Genomic DNA, 8,801 nt, shown 5'->3' with positions numbered 1-8,801 from the left:
TGAAGAAAAGATGATATAATTCATTATAAAATTGATATAAAATAAATTTAGTTCTTAACCTTTATATATTACATCAAATTAGTCTAAAAACTATAGAAATTCTTTTAAAAATGGTTTTAAAAATCTAAAGATCCTAAAAAAACTTAAGGAAATTTAAAATATAACTAAATTTAAAATTCTACGAAATAAAGTCAAGTTAAAAAACTGGGAGGCAAACGATAATTTACAATATCTTTTACATGTTTATATTAAGGATTGAATTAAAACTTTAAAAATTAAAAGGACTACAATCTATTTTAAAAACATTGGGGGTTTAGGCCCATGTCGACTCCTAGATTCGTTCTTTAATGTTACTCGACCTAATGTTTAAAGTTAATTTTTAGATAAAGAGTCAATTGCAACATATGTTCCCAAACTATAACCCTCATTTAAAATTGGTTCTTAAACTTTTGAATATTTCAATTTCATCCTTAAACTATGACTCTCATTCTAAATCAGTCCTTACACTTTTGAACATTTTAATTTCATTCCTAAACTATGACTCTCTTTCTAAATTGGTCCCCAATTTTTTTGAATATTCCAATTTCATCCCAATTTCATCCGAATATATAATTAGCTTCAACCTAATTTAACCTAATTTTTGTTTTTTTAAAACATATAATAACATAATTGGCCTATCAATTTTATTAGCAAGGGATGTGATTAGTATATATGTATAGTTTGGGATGACATTAGAATGTTCAAAAAGTTTGGGGACCATTATAGAATAAAGGTCATAGTTTGGGGATGAAATTTAAATATTTAAAAGTTTGAGGACTAATTTAGAATGATAGTCATAGTCTAGGCATAAAATTGCCACGTTTAAAAGTTTAATAATCAATTTAAAATGAGGGTCATACTTTGAGGACATATGATGCAATTAACTCTTAAATAAAATATATATAAACTAAATATTTAAATAAGGGTCTAGCTTTGCATGGTTGCCTAAATAAGTATCTGAATAACAGGTTTAACGATTTCTTATTACCTCATAAGGGCATCACTTTTGATTGAATAAGGGCCTAACATTTCAAAATAGTTAAATAAGGGCCTGATATTTTAATTTGCTTAAATAAAGTCATAATCTTTTGAAAATATATTCAAATTTAGGCCCTTATTAGAGTAAGTTAGGAAACGTTGGACCCTTATCTATGTAGCTTTGAAAATGTTATATCTTTATTTAATTTTTTATTATAAATTTTAAGTCTTTATTTGAATATATAAAACCTTTAGGTGGCGCTTGGTGGCATGAATCCCTTGGAATTAGGGGGTATTGGAATCCAATTCTACCACTTTCCTATGTTTGGTTCAAGTTTTCCAAGGGAATTGGAATCCCTCATGGCTTCAACTTTCCATCAAATGAGGGAAACTGAATTCCATATATTCTATAATGGAATTCAATTCCCTTGTTGGAGAGAAATGAGATTTGATCATACTACCTTCATCGATATTTTGGTAACTTATTCATATATTGAATAAAAATATTTTTTTTATTATTTCGGGTCGGGTTTCTAATTCATATATTCGGATCGGGTCGGGTGAAACTTTATTTTGGTCGGGTCGGTTGTTTTAAGTGTGATATTCGGGTCGGGCCGAGTTCGGGTTTAGGGTGAAAAATACCCGACCCTAAAATATATATAATTTTACCTTATATATTTAGGAATAATTACAATAATACCCCTCTATATATAATTTTTTCCAATTAAGTTATTGTTTTTATTGAATAAAAATATTTTTTTATTATTTCGGGTCGGATCGAATTTCTAATTCGTATATTCGGGTCGGGTCGGTGAAACTTTATTTTGGTCGGGTCGATTTTTTTAAGTGTTATATTCGGGTCGAGTTGGGTTCGGGTTTAGGGTGAAAAATACCCGACCCGACCCAAAAAATATATAATTTTACCTTATATATTTAGGAATAATTACAATAATACCCCTATATATATATTTCAATGAAGTCACTGTTTTTATTGAATAAAAATATTTTTTTATTATTCGGGTCGGGCTCGGGTCGGGTGAAACTTTGTTTTGGTCGGGTCGGGTCTCGGATGGAGGTTCCCTCGTTCTCGGGTCAGGACGGGTGGACCAAAAACCCAACCAATGGACATCCCCAATTTGGATGATTTTAACTTATGATGTTTATTAGCATGATTTTTATAATTTATTGAAATGAATAATCAATCAATAAAATTAAAATTTAATTTTTTTATAATATATTGCTACATGTAATTTATAAAACAAACTAAAATTAAGCAAAAAAACAAGAAGGGCAATCCTGTCGTTTTACATTACTGAAATTAAATTCATCTAACATGTCTGCGAACCAAACAGAATATGAAATTGGATTCCAATTCCTGACAAATTACAATTCCTTCACATATTCCAATTCTCTCATAAACATTCCAACGAACCAAACGCCACCTTAAGCTCTTAGTCGATTATTTTAACAGATTAAACTCTTGAATGAACATTTCTAAAAAATTCTTTATTTGAACATTTAGCCAATATAAGAAGTAAATATTTTGATAGAGGGCTAAAGAAGCCTTTCTAATCCTCAATAAAAATATAACTGCGTCCAATTAAATAAGGATAAATATATAAAAGGTTATTAATGTTCGGGTAAAGTTTTTTTCTCGTCGATGTTTTAAAAGTAATGATTTAGTAATTAATATTATCAATCTATAACAAATCAATCACTTGATCATTTACAGCCGTTACTAGAGTAAAAAATTACTGAAATGACATGATAAACTAAAATTTGACATTATTTGACCATGCATGACAATCATTTTGATCCTCCATTTGATTATCTGTTCAAAGAGGAACCCAATCCTCAAAGAAACCTTAACTTACCACCACTTCAATCCCCAGTTTGATTTATGATACCTTGTCTTCCCATGAAACTGCTAATTAATGATGATTCAGTTTTATGAAGACTTTGCAAAAGGTGGTTTGAAGCTGAATCAGCCTGTTTAGTGTTGTTCTCATATTCATATTATCAACCCAACCTTTACAGAGTCTACGCTAGTCTCTAATTCATCATTAACCAGCAGTTCAATGGGAAGGTGAGGTGTTATAGATCAAAATGAGGATTGAAGCTATAGTAAGGGATTGAGTCCTCTTTGAAGAGGAGAGTCAAATGGGTGATCAAAATGATTGCCGCACATAGTTAAACAATGTCAACTCATCAATTTAACACGTCATATTAGTAATTCATTATCTCAATAATGATTTTAAATGATTTAGTGACCAGTTTATTATATATCGATAATATTAATGATCAAATTGTTACTTTTAAAACATTGTTGAAGAATTTTTTTTATTCAAACATTAATGATCATCATATTACCTATTAAATAAAGCGGTTCAAAATTTGAGTACGAGTCCAGAATTTAAAACATTTGGACCTTCCGAAAGGCTTAACTTATCTATAAAATAAATTGAAAGTTATCTCAAGGGCTGGTTTGCTTAATTTTAGTGACGCTAAAATATTGGGGAAAACAATGTTACGAGTCAATCAGATATTAATTTAGTTAAATGCTATTAAATTAATTTTATTTTAAATTATAATAACATTATAATAATATTTTTTATATTTTTAATTGATTTTTAAATAATTAATTAAAAATTAAATTTGTGTAATGATTTATAGAAGAATTCTTTATCAATTACCAAGAATTATTGTTGAGAGATTTTACAAAATACATTTTTCACATAATTTTTTTCTTTCATTTAAGTCATGGTGTGATGAATTTAATATGATATAACATAGATTGAAAAGAAATTTAAAAAAGTAATGAAATATTTTCTTTGAAAAGTTCTCCAATCATTTTTTTCTGATGAGAGGTGACATAAAACCAGTTTAAAGTTTCACATAAAATCAAATAGAAAAATCCACTAAATGAGCATCTTAGCAATTTAATTTTGATTTCAGAAGTGTGTTTAATCATGCAGTGTAATACAGGTGTAGAATAAAGCTGAGCTTTTGAGTAATTTACTTCCGTTTTATTGGTTTTAGAGAATCCATGTAGTTTTGCTGAGATGATGATTTGATTTGATTGACAGTGAAGGATGTTTTGTATGCCTGATGTTGATCATATACTTGTACTTAAGCAGATGGCATCCCTGTCCTTCTTTATCCACGATGGCCATGCTTTTTTGGAAAGGCCAGCCTGCTTTTCTGTTCATCTGTCGTTTTGGTTGGTATTCACAGAACAATTCCATCCATCATTTTACCTTTCCTTCCCACTTTTCGATATGGGACTCTCCACCATCCCCTCAAAACATAATTAATTAATTACATTTCTCGCCACTGAATCTCATTCTTTACATGGAGACCCCACAAACCCAATGGTCGTTTTTAAAATTCATGCACACTTTCGTTTTGCATTCATTCATGCAAATAACTCTCTCAGAATTGCCTTTAAGAAATGAATTGAGAACTTTGAAAGAGAAATGAAGGCATCTGCTTTCCTTGTCTGTCTCTAACTTTTATGTGGAGACAATTGAAGCTTCTTAGAGAGTCAAGCTCATTCATCTTCTCTTAATGGACGACTTTGCATGGAGTGGACCTCACCATGGGAATCATGTCATCAATTTTATATTTAGAACCAGGAACTACTCCCACTATGGTGCTACAATGAAAGCCTATTTAAGAATCATCCTCGTGAAAAATTAAAAACCAAATGAGAGGCTATTAAAAGCTATATACGCAATGATTTCATCCAGAGGCTATGCGTTATCATAAAGCAGTAATAGTGATTAAGTCATTACAAGAGTAAAACCAAAAAAAAAAAGCTTAAGTTGTAACATATAGGGTCTTCTATGCTTCATCATATACCACTGATCACGCTTCTGCTTGGTTCTTTACCTTGGTGACATTGGATTCTTCTTTGGTCTTACTGTTTGACACGCTGCAAGAATGGAACCTGCAAGGGTCAGCCTGGATCAACAGTTGAACAACCTCATTCATGGGTGGACGTTGGGACGGATTCTTGTACGTACAACGCATCGCAATTCTGAGCACCTCAATCATCTCGTCCCTGAATGACATCGACAACCGTTTGTCCAACACCTCCATCACCCCCTCCTTCGTATCCAGTTTTGTTGAAATCCAATACACAATGTTCTTGTTCTCCCCAAACTCTGCCTCCACTGGTTTCTTCCCGGTTATTAGCTCCATCAACACCACCCCAAAACTGTACACATCACTCTTGGTCGTTGCTTTGCTTGAATATGCATATTCTGTCAACCCATATCAATTGAACTTAGTTTTAAACATATAACGAGATAGACTGCATTTACAAGATGCACATGAATTTACCTGGGGCTAAGTAACCATAGGTGCCTGCTACGACAGTTGTGGTACAATCTTTGCCTCCTCTAGCTTGTAAAACCTTGGCTATTCCGAAATCAGCGACTTTGGGCTCATAATTGGCGTCAAGTAGGATGTTGGTGGACTTGATATCTCTGTGAATAATAGGTGAAAAAAGATCATGGTGAAGGTATGCCAATCCTCGGGCAACTCCGAGTGCTATTTGGTGTCGAATCGGCCAATCCAGGAGCAGCCATCCTTTATGAAGAGTATCCCAAAGGTTTCCGTTCGGCATGTACTCGTACACCAACAGTTTACAGTCGAAGCTCATGAAGTAGCTATATAGCTTGATTATGTTTTTTTATGCCTTATGCTTCCTAGAGTCTCGACCTCGGTCTTCAACCCTTTGTCTAAGATCATTTGATCCTTTGGATTGGAGTCTTTTCCTGTTCTACTCCACAGCTTCTTCACTGCAACAACTTCTCCACTTTGCAATCCGATTCTATACACCGTGCCAGATCCTCCACGCCCCACTATATTTTTTTCGACCAGAGCTTCCAGGATCTCTTGCTGGTCAAAACATATTCTATGGAAGCTCTTCACATCATATGAAAAGAACGAAGAAGACAGGGTCTCATCGTGTTGTATTAGAGCACTTTGTTTAGTATAACGTCGTCTCAGAAACAGGAGAGCGGCAACAGTAATGACAATTACTGAAACTATGATTGCCCACAAAGAATTCAGCTTCTTTTTGTTGTGACCGTGTGAACACTTGGGGAAACTTTGAACATGAATTGGAGCACAAAGACCAGGATTGCCTGAAAAGCTTTCCACCAACCAACCTTTAATTAATGAGACCGGAATCGGTCCATAAAGATCATTGTTTGCGAAGTTGATGGTGTTCGACGACAGCTCACCGAGACTCTCCGGGATATTGCCTGTCAAGCTATTGTGGGAAAGATCAACGACACTGACTGATTTCAACAAAGAAATTGAGCTGGGGATTGAAGAGCTAAGATTGTTCCTTTGCAGCATGAGCGTATTCAATTTCCTCAGATTACCAATCTCTGATGGTATTGGACCAGACAGGAGATTGTTACTGAGGTCAATCTTCACCAGATTTACAGCTCCAGAGATTTCTCGAGGAATAAAACCTGAGAACTTGTTGTTCTGAATGTACAGTTCAGATAAGTTCCTAGGATTTCTAATTGAACTTGGCAAAGGACCCGTAAAATTATTGTCAGCCAAGTCGATAATTGAAACATGAGGGAGTCCTAGAAGATCTTCTGGTAACGAGCCCTCCAAATAGTTTTTACTAACTCGGAGCCGTATAAGAGACTTGCAGTTTGCATAACTATCAGGCAACTTTCCAGAAAACTGGTTATCTAAGACCAGCAAATAAATTAATTTCCCCCCTCGACATACCTCTGTTGGCAATGGACCTGATAGACTGTTCTCCGATAAGTCCAAAAGTACCAGAGGTGACGACCGCCCCAGATTTTGTGGAACTTGTCCTGTTAGGAAATTCTCATAGAGTGATAACATGGTCAAGGTTGTTGACTCTGCAATAGCACCTGGGATTTCTCCCGTAAGACTGTTGTTATAAAGTTGAAGGACTTGAAGTTTTGGAAGCCGACATAAAGTTTCCGGAATATTTCCACTCAATCGGTTGACCGACATGTCCAAGTCTACGATCTCTGTCAGGTTTCCCAGTTCCTCAGGAATAGGACCAGATAAGTGCTGGTTGTAGTACAGTTCAAGCAGCTGCAAGTTTTTCAGCTGCCCAAGCTCCTTAGGAATCTGACCCGAAAGGAAATTGCCACTCAATTCAAGATCAACGAGTGAAGTCATGTTCCCTATCGATGGTGGGATCGGACCGTACAACCTGCAAGTTGTGAAGATCATGGCTCTTAGCTTTGTGAGCCTGGAAATGTTCCCCGGAAGTTGCCAGAAGTTCAAACCAGTATTCTCATTGAAGTATATCACCTCGAGATATGTGAGATTAGTTATTGACATGGGGAAGTCACCCGTAAAGAGGTTGTACGACAAGTCGAGCACACGCAGAGAAGTCATCTTCGAGAAATCCGGAAGTGTTGCGCTATGGTGCACGGAACTCATATTGAACTCTTCCAAGAGAGAGCAGTTAACGATGCTGTTAAGAAAGTTACCATGGAGATTGTTGCCGCTGATATCCAGACCGCGCAACTCCGGCAGATAAGAACACACTTCAGCCGGAAAATTGCCCGACAAGGACCAGCCCGAGATGTTAATACTTTCAACGTACCCGCGATCGTTACAGCCAACACCCTGGAAATCGCAATAACGTTTTCCTCCACTGACATTCCATTCAGACAAGGCCTTCCCCGATAGAGAGTCCTTCATGAGGTTGAAGAACTGCAGCTGATCATCTCTTATAGCTTGAGAAGAATCAGAAAACACAAAGCTAAGCAACAACACCAGAAGGAGATGAACAACTTTTGGTGCCATTTCATAAAAAGGAAAGGAAAGAGAAGACTGCTTTGTTTGCAGCAGAGAAGGTGGAAAAAAGAGAGCATATAAATGAGGTGATTGAAGGGATCACTGGGTGCAGCAGCAACTAATAACCCCTCGATGAAGGAAAAGAAAGCAGGTTCCCCCCTGTGCACATGATATTTTTGCATAAAGAAGCTTTTTTTATTTTCAAAGTTTTATACCTCCACTAGCTAATTATATTATACATTAGAGGAATAACATCTCTTTACTCTTGATGTGATTAGTCCTGCTTTCTCTTGGATGGCCATGGCCCAAAGTTCCACAATCTGCCGATATATATGTTACCGATATTGCCACTTACATGCGTCCGTATACAATACTAATCAAGTCACGACCATGCATGTGTATAATGTTTGTGATGTATATTTTTGTAATTAAAATCCAACTGCTTTTCTGGCATTACATGACAGATTTCATGATTCGTCCATTATTGCTGTACGGGTGCAATAATATACAAACACAAATTTCACTTTATGGGGTCCTACTGCTAAACATTCTACTGTTAGCTATTGGCTTGAGTAAAGGAATTTGCTCTCATATAATATATATTCTACTGTATAACATTGGTGGGGGAATTTGCATTAACAGGCGAGATCATTTACGAACTAAACAATTGTTTTTAAGTAGAGTGAATCCTTTTTCACTTGTTTGTTGTCTGGACCAGATCAAGTTAAGAGTACCAAAGAATTTTAAGTAAGCTTTCCATTTACAATTAAATGTTTATTTCATGAATGATATTGGGGAATCTCTGGGATTGATAGAGGGGAATAGAAAAATTATTCTGAAGGATGAATAGGCAAGCAAAGATGCCCACTCCTTTTATTTAATCCTAAATTTAATCCTAATCTTACTTAGAGGGAATAAGAACGAGAGACTATATAAGAAGAAAGAAGAGTGCTCCTAGCGAGTACAAAACT

The 8,801-nt window shown here is 35.2% G+C and overlaps 1 pseudogene; it reads right to left on the bottom strand.

The window, feature by feature from the left end:
* Window positions 1-4,756: 4,756 nt before the first annotated feature.
* Window positions 4,757-8,145, bottom strand: LOC120194342 (annotated as a pseudogene).
* Between the last annotated feature and the right edge of the window lie 656 nt (window positions 8,146-8,801).

Source organism: Hibiscus syriacus, unplaced genomic scaffold (genome assembly GCF_006381635.1).
Source record: "Hibiscus syriacus cultivar Baekdansim isolate YM2019G1 unplaced genomic scaffold, ASM638163v2 tig00116997_pilon, whole genome shotgun sequence".
NCBI lineage: Eukaryota > Viridiplantae > Streptophyta > Magnoliopsida > Malvales > Malvaceae > Hibiscus > Hibiscus syriacus.
Note: the sequence above shows the minus strand (reverse complement) of the source record. Positions and strands in the feature narration are given on the sequence as shown.